Source organism: Pelophylax lessonae (assembly GCF_965119305.1).
Source record: "Pelophylax lessonae genome assembly, chromosome: 5".
Classification (NCBI taxonomy): domain Eukaryota; kingdom Metazoa; phylum Chordata; class Amphibia; order Anura; family Ranidae; genus Pelophylax; species Pelophylax lessonae.
Genome location: NC_138772.1, coordinates 494865688 through 494884890, shown reverse-complemented (window position 1 = coordinate 494884890; position 19203 = coordinate 494865688). Strand labels below are relative to the sequence as shown.

At 41.1% G+C, this 19203-nt stretch overlaps 1 protein-coding gene across 1 annotated transcript in view; it reads left to right on the top strand.

Annotated features, from left to right (window-relative positions):
- The window catches only part of ANGPT1 (angiopoietin 1), a 460247-nt gene that overhangs the window by 238439 nt on the left and 202605 nt on the right, over positions 1–19203 (top strand). The gene's annotated exons all lie outside the window — the stretch shown is intronic.

Here is a 19203-nt window from a genome sequence, read left to right as displayed (position 1 = left end):
GTAATTCTGTTTGTTTCTTTATTTTTCCACCAGTCCACCCCACTCCTCCACTTTATTCTGGGGATCCTGGAACACACCTGCTTGTGATGCTGGAACACTCTGATGACTCTCACACCTGGAAAGCCTGATTTAAAAATTGTCAGTACCAGAATGATTATCACCAATAGCAATCAGATTGGAAGTTTGACTGTAGATAGTGACAAAAGAAGCAGAAAGAGGAAGTTAAACAGCACATGTTTCAGGATGTACATCCTTCTGCCCTCGTACTGACCCTGTGAGGTGGTCTATGTGTACTGTGGCTGCAGTAGATTACAGGGAGCTAATATACATTGAGTGGACTTTGTAGTTTCAGTACAGGTGTTGTGTACCTAAATGCATTAGTGGCTTCCTGGTTTCACTTGCTGCCTACTCTTTAGGAACTGTATCATTTTGGTTGGTTTGATACATTCTGTACAGGCTACCATAGTCAAACCTCAGAATTCGGTTATTTCTTAAACAGTGCAATTCAGTGAATTTAGTTATTATTACCTGGACAGTTCTACTCTTTATGATGTAGCACCTTCCTAGGTAGGTGCTAGGAAAAACATATGGGTGGCCCTGTCTGCTTATCAGGGGGGCCTGATCAGTTAGTTAGTCTGTCACATGTTTCCAGGTGTGCTTGTTGAGTCTGGGGAGTCTCCCCACTTTATCCAATGATGGTTCTCGTTGGACAGTGGAGGAAACATGGCCAATAGCACACCAGGGTTTATGTTGGTCTCAGTGGGCGGTGAATGCTGCAATGCACTGTGGGATCGGATATAAATCTGGCAGGAGCATGTGACAGAGCGTCTTTGTCGGGAAGCAGAGTCCCAGGAGGAGGCTGACAGCTGTCTCTCCTCCTGACAGAGAGAGTGGAGGTGGTCCAGGCAGTCGGCCTACAGTGGGTACGGAAAGTATTCAGACCCCCTTAAATTTTTCACTCTTTGTTATATTGCAGCCATTTGCTAAAATCATTTAAGTTCATTCTTCTTCCTCATGAATGTACACACAGCTCCCCATATTGACGGAAAAACACAGAATTGTTGACATTGTTGCAGATTTATTAAAAAAGAAAAACTGAAATATCACATGGTCCTAAGTATTCAGACCCTTTGCTGTGACACTCATATATTTAACTCAGGTGCTTTCCATTTCTTCTGATCATCCTTGAGATGGTTCTACACCTTCATTTGAGTCCAGCTGTGTTTGATTATACTGATTGGACTTGATTAGGAAAACCACACACCTGTCTATATAAGACCTTCCAGATCACAATGCATGTCAGAGCAAATGAGAATTATGAGGTCAAAGGAACTGCCTGAAGAGCTCAGAGACAGAATTGTGGCAAGGCACAGATCTGGCCAAGGTTACAAAAAGATTTCTGCTGCACTTAAGGTTCCTAAGAGCACAGTGGCCTCCATAATCCTCAAATGGAAGACGTTTGGGACGACCAGAACCCTTCCTAGAGCTGGCCGTCCGGCCAAACTGAGCTATCGGGGGAGAAGAGCCTTGGTGAGAGAGGTAAAGAAGAACCCAAAGATCACTGTGGCTGAGCTCCAGAGATGCAGTCAGGAGATGGGAGAAAGTTGTAGAAAGTCAACCATCACTGCAGCCCTCCACCAGTCGGGGCTTTATGGCAGAGTGGCCCGACGGAAGCCTCTCCTCAGTGTAAGACACATGAAAGCCTGCATGGAGTTTGCTAAAAAACACCTGAAGGACTCCAAGATGGTGAGAAATAAGATTCTCTGGTCTGATGAGACCAAAATAGAACTTTTTGGCCTTAATTCTAAGCGGTATGTGTGGAGAAAACCAGGCACTGCTCATCACCTGTCCAATACACTCCCAACAGTGAAGCATGGTGGTGGCAGCATCATGCTGTGGGGTGTTTTTCAGCTGCAGGGACAGGACGACTGGTTGCAATCAAGGGAAAGATGAATGCGGCCAAGTACAGGGATATCCTGGACAAAAACCTTCTCCTGAGTGCTCTGGACCTCAGACTGGGCCGAAGGTTTACCTTCCAACAAGACAATGACCCTAAGCACACAGCTAAAATAACGAAGGAGTGGCTTCACAACAACTCCGTGACTGTTCTTGAATGGCCCAGCCAGAGCCCTGACTTAAACCCAATTGAGCATCTCTGGAGAGACCTAAAAATGGCTGTCCACCAACGTTTACCATCCAACCTGACAGAACTGGAGAGGATCTGCAAGGAGGAATGGCAGAGGATCCCCAAATCCAGGTGTGAAAGACTTGTTGCATCTTTCCCAAAAAGACTCCTGGCTGTATTAGATCAAAAGGGGGCTTCTACTAAATACTGAGCAAAGGGTCTGAATACTTAGGATGTGATATTTCAGTTTTTCTTTTTTAATAACTCTGCAACAATGTCAACAATTCTGTGTTTTTCTGTCAGTATGGGGTGCTATGTGTACATTCATGAGGAAGAAGAAGGAACTTAAATGATTTTAGCAAATGGCTGCAATATAACAAAGAGTGAAAAATTTAAGGGGGTCTGAATACTTTCCGTACCCACTGTAGGTACCAGAGGTTAAGCTGTGCGGCAGAGAGGGATCCAGAGAGTTGCTGACCGAGTGGAGCTTCTGGGCAGAGACCTTCAGGAAAATCAGTATCGTGAGTACTCTAGATCTGCCCAGGGGTCCGCCTAGGAGAGGGGACCACTCCAGAAGGTCAAGGGGATCCAGGAGCCATCTAACCAGTAGAAGTGGCAGTGAAAGGGGGTGCCAAGTATTAAAGCCCTGAAGATAGGGAAGTGAAAGGGGGTGCCAGAGTTTGCCCTGAAGCGTGCAGCAGTACAGAATAGGTGTACAAGTAGCTACCTCAGGCAAGAGTACCTCAGGGAGTTGGAAAGGACTTCCATGGCCTAAAGGGAAGTTACAGGATCAATTCAGTGTTAACCAGCGTCAAGTCAGTGTTAACCAGCACCAAGTCAGCGTCAAATGGCATTCAGCCAGCGCTAACCGGCGCCAAGCAGCATTCATTCAGAGTCCCCGCCAGATTGTGCATAGTTTAGTTGAAGGCATATCCCACTCATCCCTTCTCCCATCCAAGTTCCTAAATAGACCAAAAAACCTAAAGATACTGGACCCGTCATTGTCTCAGTGCTCACACTTGGAGAAACATGCTTAAATGTGCTGTTGTTGCTAGCGGTGACCCAGGGGGACCCACATCCAGCAAAACGACTGGGAATTGTGCTACAATAATAAGAAATATTTTGGGGATGAATTGCAAAGGAATTTTCCCTTAGCATGGTGAGTGAGGTAAAACTTTGCTAACTTCCATCATCCAATCCCACTTCTGACTCAGTTTGCCGTGGCGAACTGAGCCGGACATTCACCACCCCCTCCTTCCCCTGCATTCTTCTGGGACACTTAGCAGGTCCCAGAAGACTGCAGCCCATTCACAAATCACAATGCGCTTCATGCATGCGCAGTAGTGAACCACATGTGAAAACGCAAGGCTTCACTGCCAGTTTCCCTTAGTCAAGATGGTGGCACCGCACCCAAGAGCTGATTGAAGAATCGGCTCAGGTGAGGACACCACTGAATACCTGGACAGGTAAGTGCCCTAATATTAAAAGTCAGCAGCTACAGTATTTGTAGCTGCTGACTTCAATTTTTTTTGGGGGGAGCCTGGAACTTTGATCAGAAATGTAAGTCCTGCTATATCACTTCAGGCTGGCCCCTTTTGCTATGTCAAACATTTAAAAAAAATGCCTATTCTGTTTAAAACCCAGTAATACACTGCTTCACCCTGCTCTGCGCATGCTCAGTTGCTCCCTATTTTTTGGCACTGAAAATCAGAGCCACTAGAGGCCGATCTGCTGACAGCGTAAAGATTTATGCCTCGTACACACGCAATGATTGTTGTCCAGTGTTGTTGTGTTGGTTGAAATGTGCTCTAGACTGCACACAAATTTTTTCGGCCAACAACAACCAACTTCAGAAGTGATGTCATGTTCTGGTTTACTTTCCGTGTGTTTTTTCTTCTCTGAGCATGCCCAGTCTTGCTCATCTGATTTTTGTCTGCCGAAATCTGTACTGACTGAGGAACAATCGGCCGTTCTGTGGACAGCCAACAAAAATGTTATAGCATGCACACCAGATTTTGTTCGGCCGAAAAGTCGCAGTCGGTTGTCGGAAGCATCATACTAACAAGCCGAAAATCGGCCGATCGGAGGGTGGCCGAAAATTCACGGCCAACAATCGGTGCGTGTGTACGAGGCATTACTGCATCTCAGGGGCACTGGGCTTCAGCAAAATGGTAGCCTCTGGCAAGAAGAAACAGGAGCAATGCTGGGGCAATTAATAGCACACACTAATTTTGGTATCATATTTAATCATGTGAAATGTATGTTACTTGCTAAAAAACAGTTGTTTTTTTAAACTATTTTTTATAGGTAAAGTTTTTCTAAATACATTTGAAAAGTGCAGTCAGGCTACTAGCAATGCAAGTTGGTTAGATTGTTTGACTGATTGAATTGGACCTGAAATGTCAGAGAAAACGTCAACTATTATTTAGTTTTGGAGTACACTTTATTACACAATGGCAGATCAAAATACAAGAGGGACCTATATAAAATGTGATGAATTATGAAAATATGATACAGCAAGCAATTAGAGATCTTCTCAAATGTCCAATAAGGTAAACTCTGCTCTATTTCACTATCACTCTATAACTCTTTATTGAATCACTAAAGGACCTGCAATTACACAATGAGAGTATTTTATTGTCATGTTTTCCATATCATGCACCCGATTCGTATCTTGACAATCCTGATACATGTGTCCAATCTGATAAATTAACTGTTGTAAAATGTCTCACTTTTCTAGGGCTCAGATTCTGTCATGATATTTGGAAAGAGCTTTCCCAAAGTTATTGTACCAAATTCATGCAAGTTGGTGTAATCTAAACAGATGTCCTATTTATTTATACTTTAGTAAGTCCGTGTCTTACTATCCAGCCATCACAAACACTCACATGTGGTCCTAGAGTATTAGCATAGTAATAAATCAAAACTAACTAACCGGCAAAGTACAGGGATGGCTCTGCTGTCCTTTCTTGCAGCAACAATACAAGATTTTAATATTAAAATATCTCAGGACGAAAGACGGGAAATTCCACAGATTTTGAAAGTGTAAGCTGCAGCTCTTTCATCATCATCCTTCCTTGAATACTTGGTGAGGCAGAGAGGTTTATTTACTAAAGGTAAATAGGCAGTTGACTTTGCAAGGACATTTTCCTCAGAGCTTAGTGAATGTGGTGAAATATCAGTTTGCAAAGAATAACCAATTGCATGCAAGCATGCAAGGAAAATAAGCTTTTTAGTGAAACTTATTTACTAAACTTTGGGTAAAATTACCTTGCAAAGTGAACAGTCTATTTGCTATTAGTAAGTCAACCGCAGTAACTTGAGAAAAACATGTATATATAAAGTGTTTTGATGAAGTGTCATTGATTAAGCACTTGAGATTGTTCTGGTACAGTATATCACAAAAGTGAGTACACCCCTCACATTTTTGTAAATATTTTACTATATCTTTTCATGTGACAACACTCAAGAAATTACACTTTGCTACAATGTAAAGTAGTGAGTATACAGCTTGTATAACAGTGTACATTTGCTGTCCCCTCAAAATAACTCAACACACAGCCATTAATGGCTAAACTGCTGGCAACAAAAGTGAGTACACCCCTAAGTAAAAATGTTAAAATTGGGCCCAAAGTGTCAATATTTTGTGTGGCCGCCATTATTTTCCAGCACTGCCTTGACCCTCTTGGGCATGGAGTTCACCAGAGCTTCACAGGTTGCCACTGAAGTCCTCTTCCACTCCTCCATGATGACATTAAGGAGCTGGTGGATGTTAGAGACCTTGCACTCCTCCACCTTCCATTTGGGGATGCCCCACAAATGCTCAATAGGGTTTAGGTCTGGAGACATACTTGGCCAGTCCATCACTTTTACCCTCAGCTTCTTTTGCAAGGCAGTGGTCATCTTGGAGGTGTTTTTAGGGTAGTTATCATGTTGGAATATTGCCCTGCAGCCCAGTCTCTGAAAGGAGAGGATCATGCTCTGCTTTAGTATGTCACAGTACATGTTGGCATTCATGGCTCCCTCAGTGAACTGTAGCTCCCCAATGCCGGCAGCACTCATGCCAATCCAGACCATGACACTCCCACCACAATGCTTGACTGTAGGCAAGACACACTTGTCTTTGTACTCCTCACCTGGTTGCCGCCACACACGCTTGACACCATCTGAACTAAATACATTTATCTTGGTCTCAGCAGACCACAGGACATGGTTCCAGTAGTCCATGTCCTTAGTCTGCTTGTCTTTAGCAAACTGTTTGCGGGTTTTCTTGTGCATCACCTTTAGAAGAGGCTTCCTTCTGGGACGACAGCCATGCAGACCAATTTGATGCATTGTGCGGCGTATGGTCTGAGCACTGAGATCCACCCCCTACCCTTCAACCTCTGCAGCAAAGCTGGCAGCACTCATATATTTATTTCTCAAAGACAACCTCTGGATATGACGATGAGCACATGCACTCGACTTCTTTGGTCGACCATGGCGAGGCATGTTCTGAGTGGAACCTGTATGGTTTTGGCCACCATGCTACAGCTCAGCTTCTGGGTCTTGGCAATCTTATTATAGTCTAGGCCATCCTTATGTAGAGCAACAATTCTTTTTTTCAGATCTCAGAGAGTTATTTGCCATGAGGTGCCATGTTGAACTTCCAGTGACCAGCATGAGAGAGTGAGAGTGATAACACCAAATTTAACACACCTGCTTCCCGTTCACACCTGAGACCTTGTAAGACTAATGAGTCACATGACACCAGGGAGGGAAAATGGCTAATTGGGTCTAATTTGGACATTTTCACTTAGGGGTGTACTCACTTTTGTTGCCAGCGGTTTAGACATTATTGGCTGTGTATTGAGTTATTTTGAGGGGACAGCAAATCTACACTGTTAAAGAGCTGTAGACCCACTACTTTGCATTGTAGCAAAGTGTCATTTCTTCAGTGTTGTCACATGAAAAGATATAATAAAATATTTACAAAAATGTGAGGGGTGTACTCACTTTTGTGAGATACTGGATCTCAGTAAGTAGTAAAACAAAGCTAAATCGCCATAAACTACACATTATATCCTTCTTCCCAAGATAGTGACTCCCATACTGCCTCTTCTGCATATCATTTGAACCATGTTTGATTTTTTTTAAGCCAAACTCTGAAGTTGGAACCTTCCATAACCACATTGAAGTTCAACTACTGCCAAAACATATTTTTTTTAGTTTTGAGCAGGCTGGAAAAGGGATAGAACCTGTCATATGTTATTTGTACACTGGGGTTGATAAAAGCAAATAGACTGTGCACTTTGTAAAGTGCAGGTGCTCAAGGACTTAGTAAATGAGGAAAGCTTTACTTTGAAAATAATACCCAAGCACATGCAAGGAAAATGAAAAAAAAAAAAAAAAAAAACAGCATTTTGCTTGCACATGAGTGCATGATGGAAGTCAGCAGAGCTTCTGCTCATTTACTAAGCTTTGGAGCAACTGCTCCTGGAGAGTACAACTGCACTTTGCAAAGTGCACAGTCTATTTGCCGTTAGTAAATCAACCCCACTGTGTCCTCATTGGGGAAATATCCTCTCACTTTCTGAACACATGCTACACAAAACACCTTATTAAGGTAAATGGTGAAGGGTTAGAGCTTTGGTCAGATACTGTCTAGTGACCACTGTTCACATAATTTCATGTCCTGCTGTCACAGGGACTGGAAGTGTGATGGACTTTCTCCAATGGGATCATTGTCAGAGGGGAAAAAATTGGCAGAAGTATTTACTTTTCCTATGTCTATAAAAAAACAAAAACTGCAAGAATTGGGCTTTTAGAACCATTCCTGAGAAGGTTGAATGTATGTGGCTATGTGTATTTACTACTCCTTCTCTGTGTATAGTCCAGCTGAATGTGACTAGCTACTCATAACTATACTATGACCTGTAGGAATCTTCACAGATGGACAAAAGAAAGTTGAGATGATAATGGTGGCCCTATGCACAATTCCCATCTCAGCACCCCATGAACTTGAGAAAGGGACTACTGGGGCAATGGAAGGGTGCAGGTGCCAGAAAGCTGCAATGACAGACTTGGACCTGGGATTGTTGATGACAGTAAGCAGAAGGGCAGTTATGAGGATACCCAGACTTTACCCAGACCAGCAGAGAGCAGAATTGGGTCATAAGGCAAGTTCAGTAACAGCCAGACAGGAGACATCAAATCACGAGCAGGATCAAGGTCATAGATAAGCAGAGGTTGGCAACGTTTAAGCACTGAGGTACAGAATTGATAGGCAGAATCTTGGTTCAAAGTCCAGGCAATGGTTGGAAGAACAGGTAGGCAGCAGACATAAATAAGAAGGGGTAATCCAGAGACAGATCAGACAAAAGCTGGGTCACTCACAAGGTTAAAGAGGAAGTAGAGCTTCCTCTGTAACTTGTACCTATAGGTAAACCTATGATAATGCTTACCTAATGGTATGGTAAATATCTCCTAAACATGCACCGTTTAGAAGATATTTACTTTGCATGCAGCCAGTGACATCACTAGCACATGCGCTCTGAAGGAACGGTCGCCCGTGATGTTTCTTCTGAGCCCCGTGCCATGAACGTTGGCTCCTGCGCAGGAGTGTCGTCATCGCGGCTCCAGCCAATCAGATCGCCAGAGGACGCAAACCCAGAAGGAAGATGGCTGAACATGTTGGCCTTGTCACCAGTGAGCGGGCAGGACTGCGGGGGCTTTGTTCTAAGGTAAGTATTTCATAATGAGCTAGTATGCGATCCATACTAGCTCATTATGTCTTTGTCTTTCAGGTTTTTTTTTTTTCTGAAGTTTACAACCTCTTTAAGCAGGATTCAGGATCAAGGATAGCATAGATATGAGCTGCAAAATCATCCAGCAATGGTGCCATACAGAGCTCATGGTTTAAATAGTCCCTTAGATGCTAGTATATGTGGTAGTGGTAGTATATGTGGGCTTGAGCACTATATGGCCATATGGTGGGACCAAATCCCCATTTTTATTTATGGATTGTCTTCAAATTTGGTAAAAATTTCTATTGCATGTGTGCGCTATTCTTTTTTAATATATATGTGGTAACATGCCCGTGCGTCCATGTGCATACTGTTGTGCGCACACTCATATGCATTTGCACATTCATTTAATGCACTGCCGTGAGGTTCCTGACAAGAAGTGAAACTCTTTAGTGCCTAGAGCTACCCCACTAGTCTTCTTTCTTCACTTTATCAAAATATGAAAAAAAAAAAGGTTTGACTCTGTAGGTATGTAGGTATGTTCTCCATTGTGTGGAGACCCTTCTTTTTCTGGTATTTATAAAGAGACCTCTTAGTGCTATATAAACATATACATTAAGAAAAATGTATTTAATTCTTACAGTTGTATACATTTTTTTTGTCTTAAGCTATCTTTTCCTCCCCTATTGTATCCTAAAGTATTATAAAGAGGAAAATCTCCTTCCAAATAGTTACAGGATGTCAAACTCAGGTTCCCAGACACTCACCAAAAAAAGCTCTCTATTATTACAACAGAAGCAGCAATAAACCTCCCAGAGCTTTGTTAAGACATGGTAGATTACTAGGCTTTATTTTGACCTTTCACCTTTCAGAGCCCAAGCTGGAAGATGCTTAAGAAGTATAATGCGTTGCCCATTTCAGGAAGCTGGAACCTTTGCTGTGCTACTAAGTACATAAAATATGTTTAATCTGTTGTTTTCATAAGTAGTCTATACCCAGTACAATGACAGAAATATGTAGGTGCTTTCATTTTTTTTTGTTTAAAGAAAACAAATCATTGGGCTAAAGCCAAGCTATAAAAAAAAAATGCCCCTGACAAAATCTAAAACACCCTTAATACATGCAGACATTTTTAATTGTTTTCTGAGCATGTGTATAAAAATATTTTTAAAGTAAGGTTAGATTTCTAAAATGGAACAGAAGAAAAATCTATTATAGCTTTCTCATTAGTTAACAATGACGGACAAACTTAATGTTAAACGGTTATTTTTCCCAGGGGCCAATTCTTGCGACGAAAACCCTCTTTTGTATTAGTTCAAATAATTACATATTGTTGGTGAAAAGTACAATGCCACGAATCATTTGGTCTTTATTTTAGTATGTCTAGCTTTTTCAATATTTTGTATGTTATAAATACATTTCATGAAATTAGTGCCATGTAATATTTGAAAAAAACATCTAGGCTCACAATTATAAATTTCATTTTAGCTGCAGGGTTGTGTGGCTAGACTCAGTGTAAAATAATAGTTACAAATGCAGCCCTGGTACGAAGACCTATAAAGCTTTTCCAGTAGAGGCGGTCCCCGGGTTACAAACAATATAGGGACTGTAGGTTTGTTCTTAAGTCGAATTTGTTTGTAAGTCGGAACAGGTGTAGCTCCAGCCAAAGGAAATTTTTTTACGTTTTATGGATAGCATAGATAAGGGTTAACACCCCTGTACCATTTGTTTTGCTGTCTGTACCCCTGTTCAGAAGATGTCACCTCACTTTCTGTCCCTATGACAATTGGATTTAGAAAATTTTGGGTCATTGTGAAAGCAAGGATTGGTGAGAAAGCTCCAGTGGTGACACCTTTTTCCCATGGTAACTCTTGTAGGAGTGAATTTCCCTTCCTAAGGCTAGATTTCTCCTCACTTCCTGTTGTCTCCCTCCATTTGTAATTAGGAGTCGTTTGTAAGTCGGATGTTTGTAACCTGGGGATTGCCTGTAATACCCCATGTATTGCTGCACTTGTTGCCTTAGTGTTGGAATAGTGCCCCGTCTTTGGTGTCAGTGAAAGGAATAGTGCCTCATGGTTGGTATCAGTGGGAGAAATAGCACCCCATCATTGGTATTAGTGAGGGGTATAGTGCCCAATCATTGGTATCAGTGGGAGAAATAGTGTCCCATCATTAGTGTCAGTGGGAGGAATAGTGCCCCATTGTTGGTGCCATTGGGGGAAAGAATGGATAACCATTGGTGTCAGTGGGAGGAATAGTGCCCCATCATTGGTGTCAGTGGGAGGAATAATGCCTCATCATTGGTGTCATTGGGAGAAAGAATGCCCAATCACTGGTGTCAGTGGGAAAAATAGCGCCCTATCGTTGGTGTCAGTGGAAGAAATAATGTTCCATTGTTTTATATCAGAAATAGTGCCTCATATCAGCGGGAAGAAAAGTGATTAAAGGGCCAGATAAAGGCACCACAGTTTGCAGTCCACTGCTCTAGACCAAAATACAAAATAGGTATGTACCTTGAAAGAAAGGTGTTTGCAGGGGTGCACCTGGAGGGGGGTAATTAATGGCATATTTTCTAAATGGTCTAGAACTGTGAGCATGGTACCCCAGGGCTCTGTCCTGGGACTAATTTTGTTTAACTTGTTCATAAATAATATAAACTTTGGAATAAATACTTCAATCTCAGTATTTGCTGATGATACAAAGCTAAGCAGGGCAATAACTTCACAAGGGTACATAGCAACTTTTCAAGAGGACTTAGTTAAAATAGAGGAGTGGGCAGCAAAATGACAGATGATAATTAATACTGGAATATGAAAAGTAGGGCACTTTGGAGCTAACAATATGAATGCACGTTACTTGCTAGGGGGAGACTCTCGAGAACATCTGGAGGAATCAAGGATGGAAAAGGATCTGAGGGTCCTAGGAGACTCAGACTCAGCAAAAGCATGCAATGCTAAGCTGCAGCAAGCACGTCTAGCAGACTGTTGGCATGCTAAAATGTTATTTACTCATGATAAAACGATAATTCTACTATAATTCTACCACTTTACAAAACTCTGGTTCTGCCACATCTTGCCTATGTAGCTCAGTTTTGGTCATCAATCCTAAGGAAGGATGTCCTTGAACTGGAGAGAATCCAGAGAAGGGTAATGAAGATAATAAGGGGCTGGAGGACCCCAGTAATGAGGAATGACTACAAACATTAAGCATATTCTCCCTGGAGAAGAGACACTTATAAGAAAAAAAGATCATAGTATACAAATCTTTAAATTCCAGCGTTAGTGGAGTCATCAAAGAGTGTAAAATAATGCAATGTGTTTCTGAAAATGCAATGTGCAGGGATATGGATCATGGTAATAACATAAATACACACACACACTCAGGGTAAACTGGATGGGCTGATGTCCCATGTAAAAATGCTGCAATTCATTTTAAAAAACTGTGAAGAAAAGTTAAAAGAGAAGTACAGCTAAAGCTCATTTGGCTGTACTTCTCCTGTGGATCACATGCTAAAGCCCGCTGTCGGCTGACGTCTGGATGGGGAAAGATTGTGACCATATGGTCAGGATCCACCTGGGAGCCCCTTTAGGGAGCCGCTGAGAGCCGCTCCCACCCTCCTCAGCCCAGCGCTCCAGTGAGCGGGGGGGGGGGGAGCAGAGAGCCAGTGACTGACAGTCACGGGCGGCTCTCTGCTCAGGATGGTGAGGAGAACTTGCCAATCAACAGTGTTTGATCACTCAGTTCTCACCCTTAAAGGCAGCGGGGGATGGATGCAGCACTGAATCAAAGCTGCATCCACCTATGTTAGTATGATTAAAAAAAAAAAAACATGCTTCTCTTTTATAAACACATTTACTGCACTGCACATTAGAATGTGCGAGTATCCAAAACACATAAGAAAATGATCCAGCATAGTACAAAAAGTCTTGTTGTGAGATTCGGGATCTGTGGGATTCCCGGGATCTCACTGGAAGAATCATGTCATCACTCTTGCTTAGGCACTGCAGGCAAAAGCAGAGTTTATAGAAAATAAATATTTTTTAAACTTTTTTTTAAGTGGATTTCAGCATTTTGGCATGGGATAGGGGGCTAGTATTTATTAAGCAGACCTTGAATTTGTATGTTGCTTTAACTATGTAACCACATAAATTGAAAAGGCTTTGTTTTAAACTAGGGGTTGCTAATAAGTGTTGGTTTGCTGATTGTTACCAGTCACTGGAGCTAAGATAGCTGTAAATACAAGGAGGCTGAACAGCCAGCATTTTGCATTTGAGTATGCTATTCTATTTAGGTATTAGATATGGGTGGCTAGGGAGTCATTTGTAGCTAGTAATGGAAATTACAGCTTTCCTTTTAGGTAGATGTAAACTCCAACTGAATGACACATAACTTGCTAAAACACTGTGTATCATAAACAATTGCCATTTTATAAAAAAACAATACTTTAATTTTATTACATTTCTGTGCTGCTGATCATCTTTGCCCTTTTTGCAGTCATTGCCTATCTACATGCACTCCAGTGTGGGCGTCATGACATTTCTAGGATCAGGCTTTTCTGACTGTGACACCAAAGAACTATGCCTGAGTATTGTGTGTAGGGATGATCGAACGGTTCGGGTCGTCCATCGGTTTGACCCGAACATTGGCTGTTCGAGGTTCGGCCGAATTTAGAACTTTTTGCCCAAAAAGTTCGGAATTCGGCAACCAGAACTGACCAAAATGCAATGGGACAGGAAATGGGCTTTAAAAGCCCATGATTGGACCAGAACCATTAGCAAAAGCCAATTGAGGGGGCAGGAGAATGCTAGGAATGTGATTGGAGTGACTAGGGGGTCCATAGACCAATCATTAGTGAATACGCCCCCCCAGTATATAAGATAGCCCCGGCCAAATTCCTATCATTCTTATTCGGGACATGGAAGAGAGTGGAATGCTGTTCTGTTACTTCTGTTACAAATTGTTACAAAGTGTCATTTAGCAATTTTTAGTGTGAGGAAAGGGATATCTAGTGTAGTTAGGGTGCTCTTTTACACTTTAGTTAGCTTTAATTTATTCAGTTTCTGTAGGGAAAGTGTTAAGTGTAAGGGGACCGTAGCGTAGTGTAGGGTTAACTGACAGTGACTGCTATGGCAGGGTGACAAAACCCTTCCATATCAGGGTGACCGCTATAGAGAAAAGCTAGTTTCTCTTGTGTCACTTTCGCTGCAGTAATATGGCTTCGCCCCCGTCAGCATACTTTTTGGCTGCAGGCGTCTATAGGGATCTTTTGAGCACATGTTTGGAGTCAGGCATGACATCTGAACATGTGTATAGGGGGTATATATACACACCCATGTATGTATATATACACCTAGACATATATAGGTGTGAAAGGAGCAGGAAAAACTACTTGCGCTAATGAAATAATAAACACCAATATAGTTACGCTCCTATCACACCTATATATGTCTAAGTGTAAAATACATATAAGTATGTGTGTATATATACCACTATACACAAGTTCAGATGTTTTGCCTGCCTCCAAAAAACCCCCAAAAATGCCTGCAACAACACACCTTTTTTTTTTTGACGCTAGCGTTCTTTTGGGCATTTTTTGGGGTTCTTTGGAGGCAGGCAAAACATCTGAATTGTGTATAGTGGTATATATACCACTATACACAAGTTCAGATGTTTTGCCTGCCTCCAAAGAACCCAAAAAAATGCCCAAAAAAAACGCTTGCTACTAAACCGGCAAGGTGTGAATAGCGAGAAGCCAACAACTTGTTCTATAACTGACCTAATACAAACAATCTTTTTTTTATGGTTCTGGACATGCTACAGAGCTGAAACTCCACAGGTACACTTTTTAGACCCCCCCAGACACAAAATCACACAACAAAAGTTCTTAAAAATTGTCATTTTTGATAGAGAGCCAATTATTGCAAAAAATTAAAAAAAAAAATAAAAAAATAAAATGTCTTTGGATTTAGTATCTGGGGGGGTCTAAAAAGTGTACCTGTAAAGTTTCAGCTCTGTAGCATGTCCAGAACCATAAAAAAAAAAGATCGTTTGTATTTTGTCACTTATAGAACAGGTTAGTGGCTTCTCGCTTTTCACACCTTGCCGGTTTAGTAGCAAGCATTTTTTGGGGTTCTTTGGAGGCAGGCAAAAAATCTGAACTTGTGTATAGTGGTATATATACCACTATACACAAGTTCAGATGTTTTTCCTTAACTTATGTTAAATAGTTTCTCCCAATGATACAGACACTATTTAAAGATTAGTATAATGATTTAAAGATATATATGTATAAATATAGATATATATATATATATATATATATATATATATATATATATATATATACAGTGGGTACGGAAAGTATTCAGACCCCCTTAAATTTTTCACTCTTTGTTATATTGCAGCCATTTGCTAAAATCATTTAAGTTCATTCTTCTTCCTCATGAATGTACACATAGCACCCCATACTGACAGAAAAACACAGAATTCTTGACATTGTTGCAGATTTATTAAAAAAGAAAAACTGAAATATCACATGGTCCTAAGTATTCAGACCCTTTGCTCAGTATTTAGTAGAAGCCCCCTTTTGATCTAATACAGCCAGGAGTCTTTTTGGGAAAGATGCAACAAGTCTTTCACACCTGGATTTGGGGATCCTTTGCCATTCCTCCTTGCAGATCCTCTCCAGTTCTGTCAGGTTGGATGGTAAACGTTGGTGGACAGCCATTTTTAGGTCTCTCCAGAGATGCTCAATTGGGTTTAAGTCAGGGCTCTGGCTGGGCCATTCAAGAACAGTCACGGAGTTGTTGTGAAGCCACTCCTTCGTTATTTTAGCTGTGTGCTTAGGGTCATTGTCTTGTTGGAAGGTAAACCTTCGGCCCAGTCTGAGGTCCAGAGCACTCTGGAGAAGGTTTTTGTCCAGGATATCCCTGTACTTGGCCGCATTCATCTTTCCCTCGATTGCAACCAGTCGTCCTGTCCCTGCAGCTGAAAAACACCCCCACAGCATGATGCTGCCACCACCATGCTTCATTGTTGGGACTGTATTGGACAGGTGATGAGCAGTGCCTGGTTTTCTCCACACATACCGCTTAGAATTAAGGCCAAAAAGTTCTATTTCGGTCTCATCAGACCAGAGAATCTTATTTCTCACCATCTTGGAGTCCTTCAGGTGTTTTTTAGCAAACTCCATGCAGGCTTTCATGTGTCTTACACTGAGGAGAGGCTTCCGTCAGGCCACTCTGCCATAAAGCCCCGACTGGTGGAGGGCTGCAGTGATGGTTGACTTTCTACAACTTTCTCCCATCTCCTGACTGCATCACTGGAGCTCAGCCACAGTGATCTTTGGGTTCTTCTTTACCTCTCTCACCAAGGCTCTTCTCCCCCGATAGCTCAGTTTGGCCGGACGGCCAGCTCTAGGAAGGGTTCTGGTCGTCCCAAACGTCTTCCATTCGAGGATTATGGAGGCCACTGTGCTCTTAGGAACCTTAAGTGCAGCAGAAATCTTTTTGTAACCTTGGCCAGATCTGTGCCTTGCCACAATTCTCTCTCTGAGCTCTTCAGGCAGTTCCTTTGACCTCGTGATTCTCATTTGCTCTGACATGCATTGTGATCTGGAAGGTCTTATATAGACAGGTGTGTGGCTTTCCTAATCAAGTCCAATCAGTATAATCAAACACAGCTGGACTCAAATGAAGGTGTAGAACCATTTCAAGGATGATCAGAAGAAATGCAAAGCACCTGAGTTAAATATATGAGTGTCACAGCAAAGGGTCTGAATACTTAGGACCATGTGATATTTCAGTTTTTCTTTTTTAATAAATCTGCAACAGTGTCAACAATTCTGTGTTTTTCTGTCAGTATGGGGTGCTATGTGTACATTCATGAGGAAGAAGAATGAACTTAAATGATTTTAGCAAATGGCTGCAATATAACAAAGAGTGAAAAATTTAAGGGGGTCTGAATACTTTCCGTACCCACTGTATATATATATATATATACCTTCAGCATATATATATATATATAGATATATAGATATATATATATATATATATATATATATATATATATATATAAAACAATAAAATGATAACGCTTATATGACATTTTACTAATTGGGTTTTCTTTTTAAATATTGCACTTAAAAAATAAACCAATATCTGGATATCATCCAGAAACAAACCAAGTACAGCACTGACCTCACCTACCGCCCCCTTAGCATTCTAATTTCTGCTACTGGATAGGTGGTCTTCCACACTACCATCCTCTGTCATTGGAATCACAAAACTGTAAGCCCCAAGCTTAAAAAGACTGACTTTTGCTTATTTCCTCCAATACATTGTAACGGTTTAGACATTTATTTCCCTATAAATACACGTGTCCAATGTATCTTGATGGTATGTCTGCAAGGGAAAGCATTAAGCATGTAAAACAAGACAAATTGGATGTTAAAGGTATTAGCCATGCCTAGGATAATGTTTTATGTGTGTCATTTATAAATCCTAGAGTAAAATGCTGCAAGCTGTTGACACTAGTCAGCAATTGTAGAAACATAAAACGTGTGGAAACAGATACAATCATAAAAATCTTCTACGATCTCTTCATACCTGGCAGGCAATTGTAAAGCAGATTAGTGGGGAGACTTGTAGGAACCTTTGAAGTCAGATAGTATTTTATTAGTCAAATTTTAAGACTTACTTTACTTTTTTATCTATGCCGACCTGTTGTCTTGAAATTGATTGAAAATGGTGAAAGGAGTAATAAAGGGATAGCTATGAAAAGCAATATGGTCTGCTAGGTGTTCTTTTCAGATTTCCTAGCCTTACTCTGGGGGTTAGTAGATGTATGTAAGACCTAGTGATATTATATCAATCGACACCTAGTTGTGTAGTTATGGTATGAAGGATAGTCATATTAGAAAAGTTCCTCCATCAAGCACTAGTCTCCTGTCCAGGGCTCTAAAAGACCTTTTGTACCCTTTTTCTTGTAAGGATTGTACTTGAACGTCACAAAGCAAACTTCATTTGTGAACTGTAAAGGTAAGTATAATTTTGAAGTACAGCTCAAACTTATAGTTAGAAAATCAATAACGCAGCCTTAATTAAAACAGGAACACCTTCAAATGCAATACTTACTTACTCTCTGGTGCAGACCCCCTTTCCAACACTATATGTCATTATCTTTTGGGTTAAGTGATGCCCAGCATCATTCAACCAATGGCTGATAACAGCTATGAAGGAGACTGCTAATTTACAGCTTCAGTTTGTCTTGGCTGTGAGCACTTTCCCAAGACAAGCAATGGCAAAAGGAATGCAGAGGGAGGGTGTCAGCCTTTGTATTACTCTTGCCGTTGCTTGACTGTAGAATGCGCTCACATCTAAAACAATCTGCAGCTATAAGTCAGCTGTCTCCTTCATTGTTATTATCAGAGCAGGCGCATCAAGAGAGGGGGGCAGACCTCATAACTAAGGTTAGAAAGCACCTTCTTCTCCTATATTGTCCTCTCAGTGGACTCTTCTTCATCAAGCTCTGCTGCTTCTGAGTGAGAATCCAGCTGTACTGTTTGGAAGGGTGCCTTGGTCATTGAAAGGTGTCAACTACTGTATTTTAATTGCAATGTTGGATTTTGGGCCTTATAATCCACCCAGCTTCAGCTCTAGAGTTGTTCTATCTTGTGAACATTTTAAGTTGTTTGTAAGCCACAAATAAACCTTGAGCCATATAAATCTTTATGAAAGAACAGGACTTCACTTTGGGCTTCTCTTGGGAAAGGCAAAATATATTTTCTTTACTTTGCTTCTAAGCAATTTCCAACAAATTAACAATTTCCTTCACCTTCAACCCTTGTTCCGTAATGAGCTTGTTCTAATTAATCAAGTGATTAAACCTTGATATTTTGAAACACTCTAATTATAGCTTTAAGTAACATTTACAATCTTTAAATTAGAGGCCTTTTAAACCAACCAAATTATGCTTAAATTCAGTTTAACGCGCCAAGAATGTTGTGGTTGGTTCACCACAGATTTCATAAACCCCTACAACAGTCTGTGATAGGCTGCCTTCACTTACATAACTTGTTATCATATGATTTACCGTATTTATAGTCTTATCTATTCATGATCTAGAACAGCCTTTCTCAAGCTTTTGACCTCAGAAAAATCCTTAAAATAATTTTTAGGTTTCGGGGGAACATCAGCGAAAAAGGTTTATACCTACAGCTCATGGTACATTAGCATGATCAAGTTGAAGAAAGATTTGATGAAAGATTATGTAATGTGGCCTAGTGTATTTGACACCCAAGGAAGATAATTGTGTCACCAATTTCTAATATCTTTTTAGGTACCAATATATATC